Raw genomic sequence first — 14355 nt, 5'->3', positions numbered from 1 at the left:
TTTACTGAAGCACTTAATATTACCATGACCTTGCTGACTGAGTCTGTACAGGTTGTGTACAATGGGATATATTTTAGACGTAGTGTCTCTGTGTTCCTGTGTGCACATAAATGTTTTAAGTGTGCATGACTTTCAACTCAGTTATATGTTTTCTTCACTTTAACATCTTCCTTCAGCTCTTGAACTGCTGATCCATCACTTTTATTGTGGAAAAAATGAAAACCACAGTCACTCTCTAATGTACTGGATAGAAATTTAAAACATATTTTAGAACTGAAACATAGCTCATGGGAATTTAAAAAAAAAAAAAAAAAAAATGAAAGGATATTGAGATACATTGAATAGAAAGACCTTGCTGTGAAAGTCTGGCAGAGACGCTATTGTACAATAGTCTGAAATGAAGGCTGTCTGTATTGAAATGCCCTGCACAATTCAATTAAAATCTGCTCTACACAGCAAGTATTTCAGTTTGAAATGTTGGCTATAACAAATGCTGTGTGAAAATCAAACCCTGGAAACCACCCCTTTCTAACATGTAGCCTGGAGCACTGCCGGTAACGTTCACATAAACTCTATGTACGTAGGTGTCATACAGCTAGGCCAGTCGACACTAGAATGATGTAATCTTTTGCTGTGTTTTACCTAGTAATTTTTTTTTTCCCTACAGGGCATGATGGAAGATTTTCAGACATTGCACTAGATTCTGCACCAGTAAGCTTACACCACGTGATTCATGGGAAATTTTTCAAGCTTACTTTAATGAGAAAGCATGTACCAGCTGAAAAGCAAACAAAGTATGGATTCTATGTTGATTCTGGCTGATTTCTCAACATGACAACAAAACCAGCAGGTGTTAAAGAGAAACTGAATTTTTTATTACGTACCCCTGCAGGCAAGCATGGGAACATGACAATTTATTCACATACATCATGCATTCTTTTTGTTATGCCTGTAAGGTCTATCCTCTTCATGCATTTTTCTTCTATTTTTCCCTTCATCAGCCTTTGTTTTAGTTGTATAAGAGCAGAAGAACTAAAAATAACCCTATAAATAGGAGAAAAATAAATAATTTTTTATTTGTTTTTTTTTTAAAGATGACTAATGAGCTACACTGCTGAATTCACTCCCTGTATAGTCAGCCTAATGAATAATAACAATGAAGTGCACTTTGTATGTATTTAATGTTGCAGTGTTCTCATTACCTTAGCAGTTGTGAGAACACTAATCTAAATGTAAAAACCTGGCTGCCCTTGTTGAGTTCAATAACCCTACTGTATGTTGATTAATCACCTTAAATTACAGCACCGCAACTGTACATTCAACCACACACACACAGACGCAGACACACACACATTCACGTACATCCATTAAGTGGTGTGTCGGATATCCAGCCGTGAAATCAACCGCTGAATATGGAGTGCTTCCGTTCGGGGAAAGAGAGATCCATCGATCGCTGTCTCCCGACATAAAAGAGAGTATTGATGCCATACCCCACAAGGATTGGTGTTGGACGTGCAGACAGAGAGGAATCACACACCATGGAGGAATCCGACCCTCGTAACCCCCCATGTACTTTTTTCCCTCTGTTGGAAAGCACTGATTTCTGTGTCAAACTTTAGTGTGAGAGCCCCGGAAAGGCCATCACTCAGTTCTTCCCTGAAATGTATAACAAGATGATGTTACTGTAAATACGTATCTGATAGTGCCCTTTTCAATCTCTCCTACTAATCCCACTTCTGATGCTGTGTTCAGAACAAACACAAAGTCAACTATTATCTTATTACATACTGGAATAGAAATGTATTTTCACATGACATGAATATTTGCCCTCAAAGTTATCCAGGGACCTGTTCATGGGTTAGGGTTGTATTTGAACCATTGTTTGAACAGATGAAGTTTAGGTTGTGTTTCAACCACATACTGAACATCAAAAATAGTTCCCTTTTCCGTTCAAATCAACTCCAAACCATGCCTTACAATTCTCTTGTTATAAGCCTAACCCTAAACCAGTGGTTCCCAACCTTTTTTGTTTTGTGACCCCATTTTAACATCACAAATTTCTGGCGACCCCAGACATTCAAAATGGAGCCTTTTTTTTAAATTATTTTTTTTTAACTAAAATTAATTTGTTTTTGATCATGTAATAGTTTGCTATATTTTAGATGACATTTAGGCTATATACGTAATTTATATTATTATGGACAGAGGCAGAAAAGCCAGGTTGAGATTACTGCAGAAAGTGAGAATTTTATTTTCCTTGGTCAGGATATGTACATTCAGTCCAGCTTGTTTTTACAAGGCTGACAATTTATACTGAACAAACAATAACTCAAACTATGAATTATGGAAGAGCTGCAGCATCTGAAACCGACCACAATGAACATTTGACAGATAAACAGTACCACAGTGCTTCAGTTTCAGCTTCACAGTTTGTCATGTCTTTTATGGATTGTGAGTGTCTCTCTTAGCTCACCATATATATTTTTATAAGCAATTATTATTATTATTATTTTTTAACAATTACTAGAAATTTCAGGTGACCCCATTTGAATTCCAGGCGAACCCAAGGTTGAAAAACACTGCCCTAAACCTCAAGAGGAAGTTGTGGATATTGTAAGATTACAGACAATATGAGTTTAGGCTAAAACAGCAACCATTAGTGGTAAGTTGGTTCATAGTAAAGTACTGTGGGAATCTGGAAACAGATGTTTTTTCACAATTCAGCAGGAAATTCTATAATTTCACTCACCTTTCTCTAACCCCATTCAGCCCTTGTGTTCCACATCTATCTACATCAAATAAGTTGAATCACAGAGCTCTTGCATATAAGCAGTGATGATGCATTTTGAGGAACCATTTTGTAGGAGTAAAGTTTTTGGCAAATAGATGTTCCAAATGTTCCGTCATACTGAGCCATTGTATGTTTTGTCATGTTGTGTGTAATGTTCACAGTTCAGAGTCATTCAGTCAGTCTACCTTGGCCAATTCCCCATTTGTGTGAATGCATGAGCGAATGGTTGCTTGTCTGTGTATGTCAGCCCTGCCATGAATTGCTGACATGTCCAGGGTGGTAGCTGGGATAGAAGAATGAAGGCCTGAATGTTGGGTTGGCTTTACAGTTATGACACCAATATGTTTCTCTGCCAGGTATCTAGTGGAAAACAATAAGTAAAACACAGTATGCCATTGGTGTTTAAAAAGAACTGATTTAGCTAAAATTAATTCAGTTTTTCTTTGCTTTGTTAAATGAGTCCAGCAGATGGCAGTAAGGCACTTTTAAAGACCAATCTATACAAAACTTTTGTAACGTGATGAACTTAAAGTTGCATTAATTTCTGTAACTGTTTCAACTTCTGTGGGGTTTCAGGAGGCCTGGACATAGCTGATATTTTTTAAAGGTGAGGTATATGGACAGTTCATCAGTTCATTGTGTGGCTGACGTATAGAAACTATATCTATTCCTTCACTCCTGCAACTTAGAGTAAACTATCAAGGTGCATGTCAGAGGGGGCTCAGCTGGCCAGTGGTAGGGGACCAACCCAGGACCTTCTTTCTGTAGCCACTTTTACACAGAGATCCCGGAAAACAAGTGAGATGGTGATTCCACCTTTTTGCCCCCATTGACCAATTTCCACAGCCAAGCCAAAGGAGTACTAGAGGTGAGACAGGCTGGACTTTTACACAGTGGACCTGCTTTCTGGAATCAAGGGGGTAGTGACGCAGTGCAGCATATAGTGTGACGTATACCTTGCGCATCGGAAATACCTCGAGCATAGCAGTGTTGCTAACCTCTCCAGAGTCAGCCCATCTTTCACTGTTCCACAAATGTTAGCATGGATAGAGTCCTACGCCTGAAGTGACACCAGCTCACGGATCTTGGTGTCTCCCCAGTTCGACATTTTTCTGGTCGCGTTGATATGTTTGTTTACTATACACGGCCCATGCTCGTTTTTAAATCCCCCTGGCGTGGGGCTTGCACATGTAATACGTCATCAAAACGACACACTTGTGGTTGGGGAACAAGAGGTGTTCCTTTTACATAGCGTTCCAGAATCACGATTCCACCTTTATCACAGCTCTGTTACTACCTCCAGAGGCGTTACAAAGCCACGATAAAGGTGGGACCAAATGATCTCACCATTTTGTTTACACAGACGTCGTTCCAGAGTAAAGGTGAAATATCCCCATGACAGAAGTACTATGTAAAAGGGACTTATGAGGCAACAGAACTAACCACTGTACCACCCAAAGAACTTGCAGCTACTTGCAAGCCTCTCCTCTGGAACTTGGGAAACTTGGAGTTTCCAACCTTACCAGATGAGATCAGTACAATAAGAACCAGCTTTTCTTGCTTATTTTTGTACTGGGGTATAATTTGAGTGAATATGGTGACAGTTATTTATTACAGCTGCATTTCTGGAGTTAATGAAATGCCCTAAATATATATTTTTTAAATATGGAATACTTCTCATCTTAAAAGGAGATGAACTCACAGACTATTCCAACAAGTTTTTACCCCGCTGCATTTCAAATTAACAAGTGAGCTACAGAGAGGAACTAGTACTACATATGTTCTAAAACCATTCACAGGTCATTTGACTATGTGAGTCAAGCTGGTTTGAGTCCAGCCAAGACAGTCCAGTTCACACATCCCCAACAGTTCCCTGGATTGGATTTAAAGGGTTCCTTCTCATTCGGAACCTTCAGTTTGAAATGGGTTTAAGTTGGTTGTCAACCTTCAATAAACAAATGAAGATGAAATCAAATCAAAGTTTATTTATATAGCACTTCACAAAAACATAAAGAAGCCCAAAGTGCTTTACATCTAAACACATGATTAAATTATAAGATAAAAACAGGTTAATCAAGTACCATAAATATGCATGAAGCAATAGGACACAACACACAGTGATAAAAGAGACCACAGATTAAAACCTAATAGTGTCTCAGCACTAAGGGTTAAAAGCTAGTCTAAACAGGGGAGTCTTTAACCTGGACTTGAACAGGGGCAGGTCAGTAAGGACTCTCAAGTCAGGAGGCAGTGAGTTCCACAGTTTTGGTGCAGCAACAGCAAATGAACGATCACTCCATTGTTTATATCAGGACCTGGGGACATCCAAAACCATGTGAGAGGACGATCGGAGGGCTCGGCTGGGGCGGTGAACTGTTAAAATCTCAGATAAATAGGGAGGGGCTAGACCATTTAAAACTTTAAAAACAAACATTAAAATTTTAAAATCAATAAGAGCCAGTGTAGAGAGGAGAGGATGGGGCTGATGTGGTTGAATCTGGAGGAGTTGGTCAAGAAACGGGCAGCTGCATTTTGTACCAGTTGTAAGTGATGGAGTGAGGGCTGAGTGAGGCCATAATAAAGTGCATTACAGTAGTCAAAACGTGAACTGATAAAAGCATGGATCGCTCTCTCCAGATCACTGCAAGAGAGGCTTTAACAACTGCATTAATCTGTTTATCAAGCTTCAGTTGACTGTCTAAAATCACTCCTAGGTTCCTGACAGCCTGGCTCACAGGGGCTGGTAGTTATGAAAGTTATGAACTGTTATATAGATTAGCTGTAACAGCGTCAGTGCAGGGTATTGAGTTGATGACTATCTTCGTATATGTCGTGTGATGCTCTTCTTGTCCAAGTGAAAGTATTCATTATTTTCTAACCTTTGTCAAAAGAGATTCACTTACCACAATAAATTCACTACCGCATAAGTTCATGCCACTTATGACTTACACATAGTATAAATTTTGCTAGTCTTTTACTTCTTTTTTTACTTTTTATGAAAGGACAAGGCCAAGAGAAATGTACTGAATGAACCAAGTAAGTGAAAATGCATAGTATGATAATGGCTATGCTGCAATCTGACCCTCAGCACCTTATTCAAATTCATTGTGATGATGGGAATGAATTGCTTCTGGCTTGACCCCAAATCGTGCAAGTATCTATGCTCATTAACACCCTTATCCAGTGGAGACCCAGGTGAAAAAAAGACTATGACCTATTTGATTCTGAGGTAATAACTTGAAAAGGACTTCAAATTATTGTGCCGTGAGAACAAAATATTTTATCCGACAAAAGTGAGAAGCTGCAGGAAGAAAGAAATGTCCTAATATAATAAATCTAAATCTATATTTAATACACCTGCAATGTGGGTTTCACTTCCAATAAACTGAATTTATTAGTGTGCTGTCAGAAAAAATGGCTTGCTAAATATTGTGCCCACAAGCAAGGGATGTGACTCAGTTTTCATGTTACACGTCCCCAGTGGAACATTAGCTTATAAAGTGCTCCTCCATAAAATGTTTGCTGTTATACTGTTCTGGCAGCCTCAAGGCAAAAACTGTAAAGGTAGTTTGATCTCCTCAGACATTTAATTTTTTTCTCACATAAGACAAAAAAGCTTCCCTGTAAATACACTCTTAAATGAGGCATGTAGGGGCGAGTTGTCTTGTTTCTTTTTTTTTCTTTTTACATTTAAAAAAAAAAAATTCTTTATTAGATATGAAAGTGAGATATTCTGTCTAACAGCCTGTCCAGTCTTCAGTTACTATTGAAGCACATGTTGTATAAAATGCTTTGACAGTTTCAAGCAGACAAGCTGTGATAACAGAAGTACTGTCATTTTTCAAAGTCTATATTCATCTGCAATAGTGCAGTATTTCGTGACAATTTACAACACACAGGCTTCCACAGTGTGTGTTGAGTCAAAGGCAGTTGTGTTACTTCCCATGGAGTGGGTGCTAGATAGCTGTCTGTCTGTCTGCCTGCCTGTGTGAACACACATCAAAGCCTGCTGTCAAAAACTTCTGATGGAGTTGGAACAGTGACATATTTCAGAGCTATAATCAGTCACAATATGACAGAGAAATTACCACCTTCCCTCAAGAGCAATCAGTCAGTTCCAGTGCCAATCAGCTCATCTGACGCTCACACAAATAGACATGTCAAAAAAAAAAACCCAACTCTGCTGTAACATTCCAGTTTTTGGTGTTTGGAGTTCTAAGGAAAAACTGAGAAAGCATTGCACTCCGGAGACATTAAGTCCTTCAGCAAAGCATCTGTGCCTGCTCATTAAAATACATGTTTAATTCTCCAAAAACAGTGCACACACTCATCAAAAGCTTTCTAAACTTTTGCAAATCACTGCCATATGATTTGCTGAATAGCTCTAAGTGTACACAAACGATTTCAGCTCCATCTTTGACTGTTTATCTTGCCGTGCGCAGCTGGTCAGCACTCCTTGTCAGTGTTAAATCATCATGTTCCAGTCTGCCTAACCAGGCTCTGCGATGCAACCAAGATGCCCAGAGTGACAGAGTTCCATTTGAGCAGAAAGATAAGAAGACCTCCTACTGGCTCGGCTATCGCTGGGGGAGCACAGCAGGGGTCGGAGAGGTTGAGGGTAGAGGTGTGGGGATGTAAAAGAGGAGGGAGGGGGCTGCAGAGGGAGGCAGAGGGTTATGTTTTCTGTCACTTCCTCTGTAATCTGACCAAAGCGAGAGGAGAGGGAATGGATGGTGAGGTGAGGTGAGCAGTTGTAGTGAATGTGCCACATTGGAGGGCCCCAGGGAAGACCCTGTAAACACTGCTCAGTCACAGCTCTGATTACACAGGAAAAGAGCAGAGGGAGGGTGAAGGAGAAATGGAAACACGGGGAGGGGGTGGTTGTGACAACAAGGAAAAACGAGGGATGAAAAGAAGACGACAAAAAGGAACAGGGAAAAGAAGAAGTGGGGGGGGGGATCGAAAGAGGGAGGGAAATGCCAAGTGGAAAGAATATAATCTAGAGGGGCTGATTGAAGAAAACATACGTCGAGAGAGTAGAAAGTGAAAAAAAAAAGACCTACAAATAAGAAATGTGAGGAAAACACACTGTGAGAAAATGAAGCTGTGGAAGAATCAAAAACACTTGCTAAATCCTATTTTGTTTGGCCGGAATTGTTTTTTTTTTTTTTTTTCCCACAGGTTGGAGCTCTGCTTTCTATAGGAAATCATCCAGTCAACAAGCCTAGTGCTGCAGTGTATAACTCAATCACAAAGCCAAGACATGGATTTGCCTTTTTTGAGTCAATACTGGAGGATACTGAACTCATTTCCATTTGCGTTGTGCATACGCCAGGCTGTGCACCCCCCTCTGTGTTATTGATCTAGGTATGTAGCTGTTACAACATGAGGATTTTGACTGGAAGAAAAAAAATGTTGGATACAGTTTTTATTTATGTAGTGACATCTAATTATGTGGCAAGAGTGGGAAATTAACACCGCCTTCTGTGTTTGCATACATCAGTGTTCTTTGATGAAATGTTATAAAATTGAAAATACTAATGAATTCTTTTAATATAGCCACTGATAAGAGCATTTTGCGAGAATGAATGCTACATTTTCTTGCTTGATGGCTTTAACTCCAACCATTAAAAGAAAGAAAAGAGAAAATAAACTTGCCGAATTACAAGGCTATACACAAGCAGACTGTCAGAGTAAAACTATAGAGACGCATTGAGAGGAGATTGAGACTGAGTAATGAGAGTCAGTGTTCCTCCGTCTTTGGGCTCAAGGTTGTTTCTGGTCCTGATAGCCATCTGCATTCAGTGACGTGGGCCAGATGGATTAGTTTAATATTGAATTAGAGCTGTCTTTTTAGAATGCCTCTCCATGTTCACAGTTAGCTTGCATAATGTCTCATGTCATTCATCTGGAGTGGCCTTCCCCTCAGCTTCAAGGCAAAAATGTTGAAAGACGGAGAGAGCAGAGAGGGAAGTTTGGTATGAGCAGAGGGAGATCACGAGGTACCCGTCATGTGTATAGTAATATTCAGAGATACTGTATGAAATTCTGGACTTGTTCATTTAGAACCAAACTTCACTCCTTTTGCCATATACATGCATGATGCGGATAAACATAAGTATGCTTAAAACACAACCCACACCTGATTGTCATGTCTGAAGCATTTGATTGATACCCTCTAATCAGCCAGGTGTATGTTACATTCATCCCACTGGCTGATTTTGTCAGATTTCACACAAAAGCTCTCCAGAGAACTCATTTACTACATTTCCATGCAAACGAATCATCACTCTGAATAAATAAGCATATTGTGAATTTGATGTTGGGCACGTCCACAAAGTATTCTGTTTGGATTTTCCTAGCCTTAGCCTTTTTGGAACACTTTCCATTGAAGACATGTGGGACATACTAATGTTATTCATGTTTTAGGAGCATTGTTACTATTATACAGCACATTTGGAATATGTGTCTCAGGTGGGGTTTTTACTGCACTGTGTTTACGGTCAGCTGTGTGTTGTACACAAACCGACTAGCCAACAGTTTGTGAGGATGGAGCAGAGATTCATTCTAAAAAAAAAAAAACAACAACATTTGTGCTTGTAATGAGAAACACAGAATTTAAACTATTGTGAAAGACGTGACTATCAACAGGTTTTTGCATATGTACTAATATCACAACAGCAAAATGACAAAAGTACTATCAGCCTTCAGCCGCTCTGCTCCTCAGCTCTGGAACTCCCTCCCACCATCCATCCGTAACTGTGACTCTCTCCCCACATTCAAATCCAGACTCAAAACTCACCTTTTCAGAATAGCCTACCCCCCATAAGCTCTACTCTCCATTCTACAACTTCGTTTTTATATATAGTAATTATTTGTTTTAATCTGTTTATTTCTTTGTATTTTATGGATTGTTTGTTTTATCTTGTTGTACAGTGTCCTTGGGTGTCTTAAAAGGCGCTTAGAAATAAAATGTATTATTATTATTATTATCATTCTGAAAAACAGAAAAGGGGACTAGGAGCAGAACTACGAATTCACCTCATTAGTTATGTAAAAGTGATTAAAGTACAGGCTCTGAATGTACTTCAAGTGCAAAAGCAGAGAGTGGCAATAGTTTTCATCTTGGTATGTTTGTCATGCAGGATATGCACCAATGGAAACACCAAAGAATCATGTATTTGTTATTGTCTCATCCATTTAGTCTGGTATTATTTTTGATATTGTGGTGGTGTTCAGTTGGGCAAAATTTAAATAATCAGTTCCCTTTCCTGCATCAAATCTAAGTACAAGGCCTGTGTGGAAAACAAAAGTGAATCCTTGGAAACTGTCACACTGCACGTCAAAAAATGGGTCCTCATATCTCCACACTTAGAGACATTGCAGTCAGTAAGATGCCAAAAATAAGAAAATGCAAATGAGCAAATGCTTGTGTTTGAAGGATTCTTTCACGACCAAAACACATCTCACCAGAGTGCAGGGATTAATTGAAAAATTAGATATTTAGCACTGTAACAACAGTAAACAGCATAACAATTAACACCATGACAAGCCTAAAAATGGCAGTTAAATTGACAACTAAACAAAGAAAAACAATACCAAAATAAACTCTGGTATGTCACTTAAAGCCAATATTACCCTGTACAATTAATCAGGAACAAAAATAATATTTCATAGTTTTTTCAAGATTCAAGAATGTTTATTGTTTTTATGTGCACGTAACCAAATTTTTCTTAGAGGGTACTTCTCGGCTCGATACAAATAACAAGAGAAAATAAATATAAGGCACTCAAGAATATGTATGTACATTTTATGCTGTCTCTTACTAACTTCTCACAGAGTTACAGCTCACCTCTGTCTAGCTTCAGCAGCATTCACGAAAAGAGTGCCAGATCCATAAAAAGTCAGCAAAAAAACACAGCACTGAAGACACACAATCCCCTGTCAAACTATGAACCCTTCGTGTTTACTTCCCAGGGATAGTCAACCCCTCCACTCGCTGTCCAAGACCTACACAACACAGACAACAACAAACAAAAATTCTACCACTTCTCAAACCTGTTACACACGGAATAGAGAGTGCAGATATTTGGGAACTCTATTAAGGCAACAGACACCATAATGACATAGAAAAAATTATAAAATATGAAAATACACGCCTTACCTCTGCAGCTCTCTCTGCTCAGTCCAAATCTAACTGACTAAATATAAATATTTACGACCTGATGCTTCTGTGTTGAGTCTTATGACGAGCAGGAGAGGTCTTGTCTGACTAAATCTGATCATTCATTCATTGTGTGAACCCACTTTATCCTCACTAGGGTCACCAGAACCTATCCAACTACTTATGTGCAAAGGCGGGGTACAGTTCATCACAGGGCTGACATATAGAGACAAACAACCAGTCACTCTCACATTCACACCTATGGGCAATTTAGATTAACCGATTAACCTATCAGTGCATGTCTTCAGACAGAGGGAGAAAGTACCTAGAGAGAGCCCATCCCTGGAGAGACAGACAGAGAACATGCAAACCCCACCCCCATGGACTGGTGTTGGAATCGACCGATCCAGGACCTTCTTGCTGTGAGGCACGAGTGCTATTCACTGTAATGCAGTGTCACCATGTAAATGTGATCCTGATCAGTAATCACTGCTATCAGTAATATATTCACCTGGCCCGAAACCACCTGTGATGAGCCAAAATCTGCATCACAGAGTAGATTTCCACGGCCTGAATATATTCCATGTCCTTTTGGGCAATTGAATTACAATATGCTCAAAGCAAAGTATGGGATTTTTGCCCCGTGATGCCAAAAAACTGTTTAAAACTAAAGCTTTATGTAGAGTAATAAAGTAGCTGTGCTATATTTCCCACCTCTGCATTTTTCAACTAGAAGCACTCGGAGAGCGCAGACCTCCGCCAAGGCTGATCAGTGGCCCCCCCCGTGGGCCCCCCACCACCCCCGATCACCACCAAAATTTAATCATTTCTTCCTTATCCCATTTCCAACAAACCCTGAAAATTTCATCAAAAATCTGTCCATAACTTTTTGAGTTATGTTGCACACTAATGGACAGACAAACAGACAGACAGACCGACAGACAAACAAACCTGGCAAAAACATAACCTCCTTGGCGGAGGTAATTAAGTGGTTTGAAGGAATGAAAGAGGGAAGGCAGGATCTGAACAGGTCAAATAAGTCCGCTACTGGTGAAAAACTTTCATCATCATCATTCCATTGGTAATCGGAGTATACAGAACTGCAAGAATCTTAGGGGAATTATCATTTCAGTAACATGTAACACAACTTAGTAGGAATATTGTCTTTTATGCAATGAGTGCAAAAATTGGAATATTATTAGGATACATACAAACCAAATTGCAATTTAATTTTAAAAACTGTTGTTGCACATAGTTTTCCAATTTAAAAGTTAGATTGATGTATAATTTAATGATCTTTATGATAAGTGTTAGGCTTCACAATATTTGCCTTTTCATTTCATGGCAAAATTTGGCAGTGATTAAATGTTGATTGAAAAAAAAAAAAAAATTGCTCCTGTCTGTCCTGACAGTAGTTGTTTCAATCACGTGGAGTGATAACACATTACTCGGGTTTACATGTGTGAATGTGCTTTGGCGGCATGTTTAGCGATCAAAATGTAAAGCCTATAAATCTCCATTAAATTGAAATAAATTGAATTGAGGCAGAGAGAGTACGCTGCCAGAATCCTCATGGCCTTGTTTCTCCTCAGTGGCAAAAAGGCTACCATTCCTCTGTCACACAGAAGAGCACAAGAAAGAGCAACAAAAGAAGGACTGAAAGAGTGAAAAAGCCTATCAAGGATGGGTCAAAGTTTCAATATACAACTATTATGTACAGTACTGACACTGTCATTGACAATTATATAATAACAATAGCAAAATAAATTCAACATCTGTGGCCATTGCATGTCAGATCATCATAATAATGTATAGGGAAACATTCTTGACATTAAGGCAGATCCAACCAGTTCAACCCATAAAGACCTAAACAGCCACTGGTGACAAAACCCATCTACTGATGTAACTGTTTAATACTGCTGATCCTATCAATATACATGTAAATAATTGGTGTAAAATGCAGTTTGTCATCTTTTCATGGTCATCAGATATGAACCATTGGGATGTTTCATAGACTCAATAGTGAACATGGAAACACAGTCATCTTCCACAGCATGATTCACCAGTAAAACCCATAGAGTTTGATCAATGACAGTAGATGGACAACATTTGTTTTTATGTTCAGTTGATGATATCTTGTTGAAAAAGTCACTTTTTCTTCAGTTTTCTCTGTTTCTCATGTAAATAACCCTCAACTTTAATCTGAGCCTTTATGAACATCTGCATGATTAGTAAATTAAATATAAGGAAAATACATGATTTACACGGAAATATGCAAAATAAGGAGGATAATATTACAATCAATGGTGATAATCACGTTAAGAAAGGTTAAATATAGACAATATTCATTTGGGAACTGCCACAAAAATAGCACTGGGTCTTTATGAGTTAAAATAAGTAGCAGCACAATGGCCCCAAATAAGTCAATGAAATAAACTCATGCAAAATGAATGTTAGGGGAAAAAACAGCAATACATTTATTAAATCATTAAAATGCAGACAAATTCGGTGTCTCCTGTACATCTGCAGATGCTCCCTTACACAGTCATCATACTTCAAGCCTAGTCAAACATGCACACGCACAGAGCAACACACACCTTTTCCATTTCCTTCCTTCCCCCTACCCTGAGCTGACTCCCCAGACTGACAGTGTGGATGATTCCTCCTGTCAGGCTGCACTTAAGTGGCACTGTCACACCATAGCTTCCTCTGTCTCTCTCCACTGCTGGCACTCCCACTGTCTGATCCTGCCCTCACCTTCCTTGTGGACTGCTGTCTCCCCAAACTTTTTTTCTCCCTCCCCCTCCTCTTCCTTCCCCCTCTACCTTGCATCTTCCATCCTGCAGACTCATTCTGTCTCAGATAGCTTGCTTACGTTTTGTGTTTTCACACCAACATAAATCCTATGCATGTGGGTGTAAAAGATGACAACGGGAGTATGATAATTGGCTTTGGGGGATGCTCATGCTCCACGGCATGGTTTGCAGAAGTAGCTTGTTGTGCTTGTGGTGGAGAGGGCCAGTCAGCACTGGCCTCAGGTCATTGTTTAAGTGTGCTGAACTCCACTGACAATCATATCATTACTGTTATTACATCATTGCTGAAACAATACCACCCATAGGCCTCTATTGGGATTATTTTGTATAGCTCATTATCTGTGGTGTTCCTTAAGGTGCCTACAGATTTCAGCAATCTTACAAGTTTATTGTCAAACAACTATGTGACATGAATAGGATCAATTTGATTCCATACAATGTGCCATGATAATGCCCTCTGAATAATATACTTCAGCACAAGTCAAAGCACAAGAATTCAACCTAATCAGTGCATATTGTCTGCGCTGCTATAGTGGTAAACAATGAACCTAAGCAAAAGATCATGCTGTTATAAAAGTAAGATT

This window comes from Sphaeramia orbicularis, chromosome 24, assembly GCF_902148855.1.
Source record: "Sphaeramia orbicularis chromosome 24, fSphaOr1.1, whole genome shotgun sequence".
NCBI classification, from domain to species: Eukaryota; Metazoa; Chordata; class Actinopteri; order Kurtiformes; family Apogonidae; genus Sphaeramia; species Sphaeramia orbicularis.
This window is presented reverse-complemented; position numbering follows the sequence as displayed.